A 13297-nucleotide genomic window follows, 5' to 3' on the forward strand; every position below is an offset into this window, starting at 1 on the left:
TCTGTCATAAGTTTCAATCATGTTCATACTTAGTTATAATAACTTATACTAACTTTTATTTATAATAGTAGGCGAACAACTTGGTCTCCCATATTGAGAAGGGAAACAACAGGGTTCTTTATCTTATTACCCTGACTTTCCAATACCAACCAAGTTGGAAGAAAAATTTTTCCCTCTTCTTGCAAGTAATGCCAAAAATTGTGTACCAAAAGAGTATCCATTATAAAGGATCTGTTTTTAAAAATAACATACTCAGGAACAAACAGACAATCTACAGAATGGGAGAAAATATTCACAAATATATATCCAACAATGGTCCAATATTCAGAATCGATGAGGAACTTAAACAATTTAATAAGCAAAAAGCAAATAACCCCATTAAAAAGTGAACAAAGGACATGAACAGACACTTCTCAAAGAAGACACACAAGCAGCCAATGAACATATTTAAAAAATGCTCAAAACCACTAATCATCAGGGACATGCAAATCAAAACCAAAATGAGATATCATCTCATACCAGTCAGAATGGCTGTTATGAAAAAGTCAAAAAATAACAGATGTTGGTGAGGCTATGGAGAAAAGAAAACACTTATACGCTGTTGGTGAGAATTTAAATTAGTTCAACCTCTGTGGAAAGCAGTTTGGAGATTTCTCAAAGAACTACCTCTTTTACCAAGGACCCACCAACATGGGCCACGTTTTCACCAAAACCGTGAAGAAGGCTGCCTGCATCATCACACAAAAAGTACTACATGCGCCTGAGCAACGACTTCCAATCGAACAAGTGCATGTGCAAGGAGATCACCATTATCCCCAGCAAGAAGCTCCACAACAAGATAGTAGGCTATGTCACCTATCAGATGAAGCAGATTCAGAGAGGCCCAGTAAGAGGTATCTCCATCAAGCTGCAGGAGGAGGTGAGAGAAAGGAAAAACAATTATGTTCCTGAGGTCTCAGCCCTGGATCAGGGGATCATTGAAGTAGATTCTGACACTAAGGAAATGCTGAAGCTTTTGGACTTCGGCAGTCTGTCCAACCTGCAGGTCACTCAGCCTACAGTTGGGATGAATTTCAAAATGCCTTGGGGACCTGTTTAAATCTTTTCTGCAATGCTGTATTATTTTCAATAAATCTGGGACAACAACAAAAAGGAACTAAAAGTAGAACTACTATTTAGCTAAGCAATCTCATTACTGGATATATGTACCCAAAAGAAAAATAAATCATTCTATGAAAAATACACATGTCCCTGAATGTTCATTGAAGCATTAATCACAATAGCAAAGACATGGAATCAACCTAGATGCCCATCAACAGTGAATTGAATAAAGAAAATGTGGTACATATACACAGTGGAATACTATGCTGCCATAAAAAGCAACAAAATCATGTCCTTTGCAGCAACATGAATGCACCTGCAGGCCATTATTCTAACTTAATTAATACCGAAACAGAAAAACAAATATACTTCATATCCTCACAAGTGAGAGCTAAGTATTGGGTATACATTTACATAAAGATGAGAACAATAAACACTGAGGACAATAAGACGGGGGAGGGAGGGAAGGCCAGGCACAGTGGCTCCCGGCTATATGTTACTTTTGATGAGTATAAGGTGGATCACTTCAGGTCAGGAGTTTGAGACCAGCCTAGCCAACATGTGGATGCTGGCCTCTACTAAAAATACAAAAATTAGCCAGGCATGGAGGAGGGCGCCTATAATCTCTGCTACTCGGGAGGCTCAAGCAGTAGAATCCTTTGAACCCAGGAGGCAGAGGTTGCAGCGAGCCGAGATCACATCACTGCACTTCCAGCCTGGGTGACAGAGCAACACTCTGTCATAAATAAATAAATAAATAAATAAATAAATAAATAAAATGGATTGGGGAGGTCAAGGTTGAAATACCACCTACTAGGAACTATGCTTACTACCTGGATGATGGGTTCAGTCATACCCGAAACCTCAGCATCTTGCAATATACCCACGTAACAAACCTGTGCACGTAACTCGTAATCTAAAATAAAAGTTGAAATTTTAAAAATAAAAAATGAAAGTAAAAAGTTATAAGTTTAAAAATACTGTACTCCAGTCCAATGGGATCAGAATTTTTTTAAGCTCTCTTCCTTCAAAACTATAGAAAGTTACGTAGAAAATAATTGACACTAATATCTAAAATAGAAACCTAAGCTCTAACATCTATTGTAGAGGAAAGAGCACTTTGAAATCAAAGTTGTATTTGCAGTTCTGTCAAGAGTTACATGCATGATGTTGGACAAGCCATTCTTTAACATCTTATGATGTTAAAAGAATGCTTTCCAAGCCAATGTTGCATCCTATTTTATATTCAACATATTAACAACAGTTTCCAAATGCATCCAAGGCAAGTGTATTAGTCTGTTCTCAAACTGCTAATAAAGACATACCCAAGACTGGGTAATTTATAAAGGAAAGAGGTATAATGAATTCAGTTCAGCATGGCTGGGGAGACCTCATAATCATGGCAATAGGCAAAGGAGAAGCAAAGGCATGTCTTACATGGCACAGGCAGGAGAGCTTGTGCAGGGGGATTCCCATTTATAAAACCATCAGATCTTGTGAGACTTATTCACTACCACCAGAACAGTATGGGGAAAACTGACCCCACGATTCAATTATCTGTACCCGGCCCTGCCCTTGACAAGTGTGGATTATTACAATTCAAGGTGAGCTTTGGGTGGGGACGCAGCCAAACCATATAAGCAAGCAAATGTCCTGAGGTAAAAAATGTTAACATCCCTCTAGTGCTTTCGGCATTGGTTTACAGATGCCAGTATTAAAAATCACTTGAAATTTGGTTTCACCACTACCACCTTTGAACAGGAGCTTTTACATGTCATTCTAAGTATTTAGTGCCCAGGCCATTCTACCTGGCCAAGTTATGAAGGTTATATATATTACATTTTTTTTTTTTGAGACAGGAGTATTACCACATTGCCCAGGCTGGTCTTGCACTCTTGGGCTCAAGCAACTCTCCTGTCTCAGCCTCCAGAGTAGCTAGGATTACAGGTGTGTGTCACCATGCCCAGCTATATATTACTTTTGATGGGTATAGGTAGCCCATGTAGACTTTGTTGGTAGTCAGAAACTTTTTCCTACACAGCTATTGTTTATCTAAATAAAAGAGCCATAGCTCCTGCACTTTGTTTTTTCTGCCTAAGTAAAGCTGTGTGTGGATAAATGTTAGTAGGTAGTAGAAGGAAACATTAAAAAGGTACTGCTATCATTACAGTTTTAAGTTCCATCATACTTATTCAAGAACTATAAAGCAATGGATTAAAAAGATGCATGAGTAGAACAAATGACAGGATAGATCAGTCCTACAACACCATACTTTCAGGCCTGCCACTAATAGATCCAACAAGTGTATTCAATTCAACTGTACACTTACAGACCTAACAAGAGCCTGAGAACTCATGACCACTGTTGCCGGTGTAGATTCAGAAAAGGTGCTTCTACTGCCTCCATCCATATATATTTCATAAGCCCTTCTTTCGTATTAATGAGACCTTAAATATTACCTATAAGGCCCATAAACTCCTTGCTATATGCCCTGTGTGGCCAGGTGCTTATGGACCCAAAGACTTGTCAAGGAATCAGCTGGATAGAAAAGGAATATAACATGTTTTTGATTGGCATGATGAATTATATTATTAAAACAACCCAGGGTATGGATGATGGCAGGCCCAAAGGAGAATTAAAATCACCCAAATCTTCCCTATAGCTGAGAAGGGCCACAAAGGACCTAACTGATTATAAGGTTAGAAATTACATTTTCAAGTTCCCATCTGGAGGCATGTTTGTTTCTTGCTGTGTAAGTTTGCTCCTGAGTTCTTCAATGGCCTGTTTTGAAAGGGTGCAACTGAAACAAATGTCTCTGTCTTAAAGACTTGAAAAAAAAATCATTGAAAACAATGTAGGGATATAAATGTCTGTGCCCACAGCCAAGATAAAAAATGCAAAGTCTGGGCCACCTTGCCTTTAATTTTCTAACTGCTGTTTTGTAAGGCTGTGTCATGCTTCTCAGTTCAAACACGCTTTGGCTCTTTATTATTCATGGACCTTTTTCTCAGTCAGTGGTGTTGAATAATAAAACAGCCCAGGATCAAATGGGCCAATTCTCCACGCCTGACACCAACTGCTACTGTTCGCTGGGCTCTGCCAAGCGTTGCCTCTGATAATGAGTGGGATTTGGTTAAACAGTAAATTAATGAATAATGAAATATCCAGGTTGATCAGTTAGAGAGCACGCTTGCTTTGCCCTGGGCTAAACGCTTGGGGCAGAAATTACTCTCAAACGGCACTTGCCTGGCTGCTGGTCTGGATAACTATTTTACAGCCTACTGCTTGACAGAATGCTGGGGTGGGGGGAGTCAGTGAGGGAGAGGAAAGGAAGGACAGAGTTATTAACAGCAAAAAAAAAAAAAAAAAAAAAAAACGGAACAGAAGAATAACCTAGTTATCACCTTGTAGGTTTCTAAACTGCATGTGTAAGAACAAAGTCACAAATACGAATGACCTGGAGAAGTTAGAGTTCCAAAATTCCCAACACATGTTTAACATCAAGGAGAAACGATGAGTGATAACAGTCTTCTATGTGTGCACATATGTGATTAAATGTAGAATGATTCAACCGCAAACTCATGTTTCTGTGTTGACATTAGAGTGATGACATGCAGGGAAGCTATCCAGTATCCAGTTGACAGGAAAACTCTTCCCTCATTTTAAGGTTTCACATTGTGGTTACTAGACACATCCCCTTCTACAAATTTTAAAACATTAAAAATAGGATGGCTTTTCCAAATGACCTCCATTAGGAAAAAAGTTTCACTGCAATTGTGATTCCAGGAGATACATACAGAGGGATAGAGCTATGGAGAGATATTTTGTCACTTTTCAACCTTAACTTCACCCAAAAGTTTTAAGTTGTTATGGAGTTTTCTGCATGCATATGTAATAGGTTTGCTCGTTCAAGATCGCAGGTATATCCTTTCCAAGAGACAAGCTTTGGATCATCAAAAACCCACAACAGAGTGCCATAAGGACAACATGTATTGAGAAAATGTGTTATTTCACTGTTGACATTTGTTTTGGAGATAAATTTCTCTAATTGGTTATCTCTGCAATATCTTATTCTTTCAGATCTTTGACCCTTTCGAATGGGCTTGAGATTAGTGGACTTTGCAGTTTTACACACTAAAGGTTGAAACACTTTTCAAAAAATTGACAAACGTAGTGAGTATTAGTGTTTTGTCAAGGTTTGGGTGTGGTTTGACTTTAGTTTGTTTTTAGGTCAATGAAAGAGGGAAGCGCCTTCACAAAACTGATGAGAGAGTGAGAACGTATTCCGGAACCTAATTTAATAGTCCTCACACCTGAAAGTAAACCCCAAACAAGGTTGAAGAGAGGCAGACTGTCTTCTGTTCCTGGTGTATAGGTGACATATGATAGGATCGTTTTTTAAATGCCCACAGACTAATAAAGATGGGGAAGAAACATATGAATTACCTATATCTTGAGAGTACATAATTAGTACACTCCATTCCTCAGGGCCTGAGAAGCAGCAAGGCTTAGTGGATGTTATTCCACTAGTTTCATCCTGAAAAGCAGTGTCATAGACAAAGATTTAACCTCTGCACACTGGCACCCAACTCCCCCTCCCCAAGAAAAAATAAAATGCTCTAATTGTCTTTATTACTTTCAGACATTGGCTCCAAACACAGATGTTCACTCCTGAGAATTAAAGGAAGGGTAAAAGGTCGCAGGGACCGAGATCAGCTTGATCCTTCTTTAGATTATTTGGCCCCATTGTCTTGAATGGTCTTCATCTTTGAAGAAGAAAAGAATATTTCGATTGAACATAAAAGTGAACACATGATTCGGGGGCTCATTTCACTGGGAGGGCTCATGCCTGTGGCCCCCCTCTTCTGCCTCCAAACATAACAAAAGGAAAAGCATGTGAAACAACCTATTTTTTAAAAGCCTTGCTTTTGCCTCAATCTTGATAGTTCCCCATCTTTAGGAATCCCTGGCCAAAAGAATTCTATACTGAAAGCAAGAAAAGCAAGAGTCTTTAAACCTAAGCAATGAGAAAAACAGCAACAACAAAAATCCCTTCTGCTTAACACATGGGTCTCTCATGGCAAAGAAAATTCACATCGGCAAACACTACTTTGTTGTGGTTGAGTTTTATTTAGTCCTGATATTGGGGAGTTCCCATATTGCAATATTGTGTGTATGAGTGTGGTAAGTAGCCCTAACTACAGTCCCCCAAAAGGGCCTTTCACCTAGTCACTTGGCAAATCAGGTATCGGAGAGGATAACATTTGCCAAAAATTCTTCCCAAGATTGATGCTTTAATCTCAAAAGTTAGTACTGGCATTTTTTTGTATGTTTTTTATTTGTTTGGCGAGGACTAGCTAATGGAGCACTGAGCCTTGATTTGGTTTTATACTTGTTTTCGTTGCATTGCCTAGCACTTTCTCAGTCATTTTGTACAACACCTACCTGACCCTTTTCAAACTTAGAACAAGCAGCTGACTATAAGTAAAATCCAACGCTGTGTAGAAACTAAAGATCGGATTTCCTAAATCCGAGAAACTCGAGTTTCGAGTCGCACTCTCTTTGCCCAAGTAACCACCACCAGCCTTCCGCGCAATCAGGTGCTTCCGAGCTGCAGGGCATCTGATTGAGAGTCCTGACGCTGAATTTCCAGTGTTCGGGGCCTTATGGTTCACATGGCAAGTGCTAGGGCTCAATGACTGGACTCGATCCTCCACCCTATTCTAGGCAGTAGATCTGCCTGGTTTGGGGAGTTTCCACACTAGAGAAGACTTGCATGACTTGCATGTTCAGTCCCAGTCTCAGAGAAGCTTCCCTTTCCACGTCTCTGTAGCCCAGTAGTCATGTGCCAGCTTTTCTCCAGTCATTTGATAAATGTCTGCACAGCTCGGAACATGCGGCTATTACAGGGAACAAACTGTGACACTCCTGCCCACCCCAAATTCTACGCCTATACGCCGTGGTCATGCCCTCCTCCCAGTTAGGCAAATGGTTGGGTAAGCAAGCGTTGGCTAATGACATCTGACAGCCACATCCTTGAAACGTTTGCTAATATCTCTGCGAACAGGCACGTTCGGGACGTTAACTGGTCGAGTTACAGATGACTGCCAGAGTTGCCCTCCGTGCAGCCTGGGCAAGTCACGCTTTGTTAACTCCATTGGCCATTATGCTGATTTAAAAAAATTTTAAGAGCATTTTTATGCAGAGGACTCTCTCGACAGCAGGTGTGACCCCTATTTGGGCCCTGGACGCCTCTCGCCTGAGTCAGCTACAGAAGGCTGCAGCCCTTCGGAGAGAGGAGGAAAAGCGAAGAGCAGGGTGAGCAGGAACTAATAGGTTTACGAGCAAGTGGGCGAAAAATCACTACCTGACCTTGTTAGCTTGTGACCAGCGTGGAACGTGTTGAACTTGTGTGACAAAACTGCTTCCTCAATCTGGGCACACGCAGCTCAAATAAATAAATAAATAAATAAATAAATAAATAAATAAACAAATAAATAAATAAATAAAGGCTTCCCACGCTGCAGCCCCTTCATACCCCAGTGCCCTGATCCCGAGGGCGTGCCACAAACTCTAGCAGGCGAGCTGCGAGCCCTGGCCAGTCCCGGCGGCTGGGGTTACGCCCGAAGGCGCCACGGCGCGTGCGCCTGCGTGGGCATCTGCGCGTGCGCGCTTGTTGACACCCTGCTTGGCAACCCGGAGAGCGTGCCTAGACGCGGGCCCCGGGCGCCGTGTGCGTCGGCTCGACGCAGGCTGGCGCGGCGCACGCGCGATTCGTTGGCCCGCGGTCCCTGTGCCCAGAGCGTGTGTTGTTACCCAGTCTCCCAACTGGAGTCGGCGATTGAGCTCTGGAAACCTGAAGGAAAGGCAGTGGGAATGCGCCAACATGTGACCCAGGGGAGGGGCATGGCGAGACCCAAGCCTGAAAAGTAGACCCGGGGAGATGTTTGACCGCATCCTGAGGAAGCCCATGGGGTTATTTATGAGGCCTGATTTAAAGTAGTGGCTGCCAGGAAAGTGAAAAAGAGCTCACCTCAAGCTATGAGAGGAGCTACAGTCGCAAGAATGCTGTTTATGACTATATAAATCACCGTGGAGCGTGTGATGGGAAATATGGAGACTGCGAGTTTAGGATAGAAACAAGGAAACAAAGTCAAGAAGGAAAAATGAGTTTTCGCCCTCTCTTTTCTAGCCACTCCCTCCGACCGCGCGCAGTTGCTCCCTCCCCTAGGAGGCCGCGATCCCCGACGGGGAGGAACGGGAGGAGAGCGCACTCCCCCGTCGTGGGTAGGGTCTGCCCGAGTCTTCCCCAAGTTTACACGAGGATCGTTAGAGAGCCGGGGAATACATGTAAATAAACAACTTGGAAGATTTATGGGAAGGAGTTCAATTTTATAGGACTGTATTTATAGAGCAAGCGCTGGCTCACTTATAAATAGATTAATGGGAAGCTAAAATTAATGGACTTGCGAGCTGCACGTTTAATTTCTGAGGCTTCAACATGACAGACAACCGCCCTCGAAGTCCAAGCGTAGAAAGCAGCTTGCCTCGGGAAGCCGTGAGCGCCCTCAAGAAAGGGACACTTCCCACCGGGCCAACAACTCTCAGTTGGCCCCTAACTTCGGCGCCCGGGGTCCCTGGGGAGGGACCCTACGGAACTGTTATTTGCAAATGAAGAAAAGGAATGTGTCTTCATAAAAAAATAATCGGGTCTTCCTTTCAGCACTATTTTTAATCAAGCCCTTAACCCGCTAACACTGGCCGGCGGGTACGCACCCGTTCTGGGTCACCGTAAGCCGCCTACCGGATCTTGCGGACTCTTGGCAGTCAGGGACCGCAGCAGCCCTCTTCCAGAGTCACCCAGGGTCCCCGCGCTGGGCCGGTCAACGACCTAGAGGTTCTAGCTACTGCTCTTTCCTTACTCCCTCTACAGCCTCCTAACACCATAACAAAGGAGCCGGGGGGGCTGTGACACGCAGCCCAGGGCTGTCCAGCTTCTAACCCCTTTACTTTCTTTATTTGGTTCATCTTGCCTGTTCTTTACTCCAGTTATTTTCAGGCTCCTCAAAATCTTGGGTTTTACTTGCTAAAGGTGATTGTTTCAGACCCTCTCTTTACCAAGTGGTGGTGGTGGGTAGGAGTAGCCTGGAGCTTACCTGCGGGATAATAGATTGCAGGTCGGTTTATCAAGGGCTCGAGCTAACCTTGGGCGGGAAAAATTGCCATAGGATATGGAAATTACACACCACCTGCTTTATATAATCCCAGTGGTAATCAACCCCCATCCTCTGTAAAGCCAATGAAAAGGACACTCAATGTAACAATTCAACCAGAGACTAAGACATATCTATTTTTTTCTAGATAAATGTATGTCCCTATAAGCACACATCCTTTGGTTTTCTCTGCTTCCTTGTTTCCTTTTATTCCCCCCCCCCCTTTTTTTTCTTTTCTTTCATTCCACTATTTATAGTTCTAGCCATGATCTCCCCGCTTTTAATTAATAGGACACAAAGGGGGAAATGTCACATAAAGCAGATTCCATTGTTCTTTCTGCCTTTCCCTATAGGGAAGTCCAACTGAAAAAGATTCACGTTTAAAAACAGAAAATTGGTATGGGAGGAATATTAACTGAAAACAAACTGTATGCTAAGCACTCATATATAAATCTGGGATCATCACGATTTAACGTTTCCAGTTCTCCTTGAACTCATATACAGGTTGCTGTTTCTGCTTTTTATAATAAACTATAGGCAATATTGATGAAGTAAAGGATGTTAGGAGGTCCATATTTGTTTTTACAGATAAAGATCTTGAGGCGCAAAAAGGAACAGTGACTCATCCAAACTGTATAACATCGTGAATGATTTTGCTTTCCTGGCCTCAAGGAAGACACCTAAGCCTTGGAATAAAATACAGATTGAGATGATGTTTGATCACTGCAGCCCATTAGGGCCGGGCTGAAGCCTATTAACCCAGGTGTGAAAAGCTCTGGCTTCTCTAGGGAGCCTCTGAGCCTAAGGTAGGAGCCCCCCAACTTCCTAAGACATGTACACTTTTTTTACTTTTCTCAGTTAAGGGAGCTTTTTCCTCCTTTGTTTAGGGAGGGTCTTGCACTGCTAATGAGGTCAGGGTCAGGTTCAGTCTTGAAATGGGGGTTAACTCCTTCATATCCCAAGCTGAGGGGTGCAGGAGCCCACACCCAGCCGTGAAGACTTCTCCTGCACCGTGCACCATCTCCTTAGAACACGATGCCAGAATGCCAACCCATGAACAGTGGGAAGGGAGCATCATCTTTGACAGCGACCCAGAGTCCTCTAGTTACCTGGGAAGTAAATTTGACTCCTCGATTTGTAAAGGGCAAAATAAACCAAAAGATTCAGTTAACATTAGCTTTTATTGCAAATCTGGTTAGAAATAGGAGAGAAGAATGTAAATTTGGAATTTAAAAAATAAAAAACAGTTCCTAGTGAAAAAAGGGTGTTCATTTTTCTGAGAAGCAAAATTTATTGTATTTCTGTTGTAATGAAAACGCTGTGGGTGCTTCAATGAGAGGAGACAAAAAGAAAAAAGCTTCTTGGTATACTTTTCCTCTGTCTGTAGAATTAAAAACATTGTCCACATTTAAGAAACTGAAGATGAAAACACAACAAAAACACAACAATCTTTTTATTTATGTAAATCAGATTAACACTGGACAATAAACCAATTTCTACCCATTACCATAACAGCTTGTTTATAAAGAACAGAAAAATTCAGATAGGATTCTACCTAGGGTCAAGCGGTTTTTTAACCACCCATTCACAGAGGTATAGATTCACAGATAAATAATCCCAAACTACTTGCTCGCCATATTTACACATTCCCATTAAATTAAGCATAAATAAATATATACAAACTTAACATGAATACCCTCTAGAGCTCTTCTCGTGAAGAGTCAATAGATTGATATTTCTTGATTGTGTGGCAAAAACAATGTTAGAGAATTAGAGAACAACTCAAAAGAGGAGTCGATTTTGGCATTTAAAGAAGGATAGTGTTCATTCCGTAAAAAAAAAAAAAAAAAAAAAAAAAAATTGATACTTTTTTTTTTTAAGCCAGTAATTTCACATACATTGTCAAAGGTGGGGAAACGCTGTTTGGGCTCTTGAGGCAACATCAGATGGTTTAAGGTTATTTCCTTTCCACATAATGTATTACAAGTACAGGATATCAGATGTGATGACAAATTCTTTATAAACACTCTTAACTAGTAACGCATTGTAGCAGAGGAACAGTGTGTAGATAAGGTCGGGGTTTCGAGTTTTCCATTCGACCAAAGTTTTCATAGGATATGAAATAATTGCTTGAGAGAAAGTGGCTTCCTTGGCCAAAGAAAACAAAGCAGCCAGGTCTTTGAAAGCCTTTTCGGTTCTTTAAGTGGGGGTGGAGGAAGCTATGGGTGTGGAGGCCAGAAAGAAGGAAAGAAAATGCAAGGTAATTGGGGGTGTAGGAGTGAAGGTGGTGGAGAAAGGGGGGAGAAAGTTACCTTCTCACTCTGGGGGAGAAGTTAAAGATCTTTTTAGATGACGGAATCCTCACCCAAACAGGACATTTCTTGCTCCCCAGAGACCCACAATACGTGCAGGAGGCGGCAGGGTTGGGCAGAGAATGGTCTGGAGATATTTGGAACCTTAAAAAGAACTTGCGAAGTGGAAAGTGTGAAGGCAGCACTGCCACATCCTGACTCCTCCTGTCTTTCGCTATTTTGTTTTGGGACCAAGCGTTTAGGAGTGGGCACTCGACAGGGACCAAATGTCTGAAGAGTGAAGGGGTCAGAGGGAGAGCTGCAACTCACCTGTTTGGTTTGAAAACAAAGTTCAAAGGGGCTTGCCTTAAACGTTTCCCTTGACTTAAAAGGCAAACTCTTGCGTTAATCCTACTGTTTATTGATTTATAGGCCCAAGGAAACCAAATCTTTTAATAACTCAATTATCAGATAAACGTAGCGGGCCTGGCTAAGGAAAGCGAGGGGACGGGGGTCCTACATGAAAGGAGAAGTGAGGGAGGGAGAAGGGGTAGTGGGCTCACTCCACAAAATGGGGTCGGGGGCGCAAAAGGTTCTATCTCGCTGGAGCAAGGAGGAACATACAAATGAGGGCGCCTGGCAATGAAGGTAGCCTGCCTTGCCAAGTAAAACAATTCCCATCCCATCTCCCCGCTTTAGGATTGTGACGGTGGGGTGTTTCCGTACTGGCTGAGGTGGAGGAGGGGAAGCTTCGGATTCCTTGGATATTTCTAGGCCTCTCTCCCTCCAGGAGCAGGCGCCCGGGGAGGCCGCTGGCAGCGCTGGGAGCCCTCCCCACCTGCAGCCCACCGGGCGCCACCCCATTACCTACTGGTGAATGGGGCTTTCTCGGTCGCCTTAGCCCTTAGGGTGAGACCGAGAGCGGGAAGGGCCCGCGCAGTCGGCAGCCCCTCCAGCGGCTGATTCTATGTCCTCAACACGACTGGGCGCCTGTGGCCCACAGGCTCTCAGGACCTGCACAGTAAGAGCAAGGCGCGTCCATCGCGTCTCTCGCACGTCACACGCGTGGGGCGCGTTGCCCTGCAAGGAAAGGAGACGATCGTTTTCAGTGTGGTCTCTCCTGGCCTTGTGCAATCAGAACACATCTAATGCGATCGGCCAGGCTCTAGGACGAAGGCGCAGGCCTCTGGACTGGGAAAAGAGAGTGACTACACTCTCCATAACATCTGATTCTTGGCCATTGTATTCCTCTCAACAGTTCTAGGGCTGGGCCCTGAAGATCAGAGGTGCCAAGCGAAGCTAGGGGTTGGAGAGGGGCTGCAGTGTGGCCCAAACAGTTGCTTGGGCCCTTTTGGTGACCTGAGACCAGTGTCCTAACTTCCCCTTCCTCTTTTAATAAAAATGGGCAAAGCTCTCAGCAGGTTCCTAAAACCCCAACCCAATCCCCACCCACCCAATCCCCACCCCCACCAAGGCAAACCGAGAGGGGAGCAAAACTGAGAGTCCTGGAGAATTGAGTGGGTCCTAACTATAAATCCTGCAGAACAACATCTATATCGTTATCTTCAAGGAGTATTGCAAAGATCCTGTCTACTTTGTTAAATAGGTGAGTGTATCTACACTGTATTTAGAGACGTCTCTCATTCACCCCTATTACGGGATAATTTCTCACTGCTTTTGGGGAGGTGCAGA

The 13297-nt window shown here is 43.3% G+C and overlaps 1 pseudogene; it reads left to right on the forward strand.

Moving 5' to 3' along the window:
* Positions 1-690: 690 nt before the first annotated feature.
* Positions 691-1099, forward strand: LOC144340669 (small ribosomal subunit protein eS17 pseudogene; annotated as a pseudogene).
* The last annotated feature ends 12198 nt before the right edge of the window (positions 1100-13297 follow it).

Source organism: Macaca mulatta, chromosome 4 (genome assembly GCF_049350105.2).
Source record: "Macaca mulatta isolate MMU2019108-1 chromosome 4, T2T-MMU8v2.0, whole genome shotgun sequence".
Taxonomy (NCBI): Eukaryota; Metazoa; Chordata; class Mammalia; order Primates; family Cercopithecidae; genus Macaca; species Macaca mulatta.